The sequence below is a fragment of the Zerene cesonia genome, chromosome 19 (assembly GCF_012273895.1).
Source record: "Zerene cesonia ecotype Mississippi chromosome 19, Zerene_cesonia_1.1, whole genome shotgun sequence".
Classification (NCBI taxonomy): domain Eukaryota; kingdom Metazoa; phylum Arthropoda; class Insecta; order Lepidoptera; family Pieridae; genus Zerene; species Zerene cesonia.
In genome coordinates, this window is record NC_052120.1 from 9,543,424 (window position 1) to 9,543,755 (window position 332).

A 332-nucleotide genomic window follows, 5' to 3' on the forward strand; every position below is an offset into this window, starting at 1 on the left:
TCACGGGGGGACTGAGACCGTGACCACGCTCGCTCTAAAGTGTTCGAAACGTCGGGTTGATAATATAATGAATAAATCGCGTTTAAAATCCGTTAAAAAGTTTTTAATTTTTAAATAGGTAAAAGTTTTTAAAATACCTACTTGAAACATCTGGCTGATAGAAGGGTGTTCCATCGTCTCGTGTGTGGCAAGTTTCTTTGGCGCACACTATTTTATTTTAATTTTATGTTATTTATTAAGGTTTATGTTTTTCTTTGATTAATTTTTAAATATATATTTCTTAAGTGTTGGATTGTCAATATCAGTTGAAATCCTACATAAAAATTATAAAG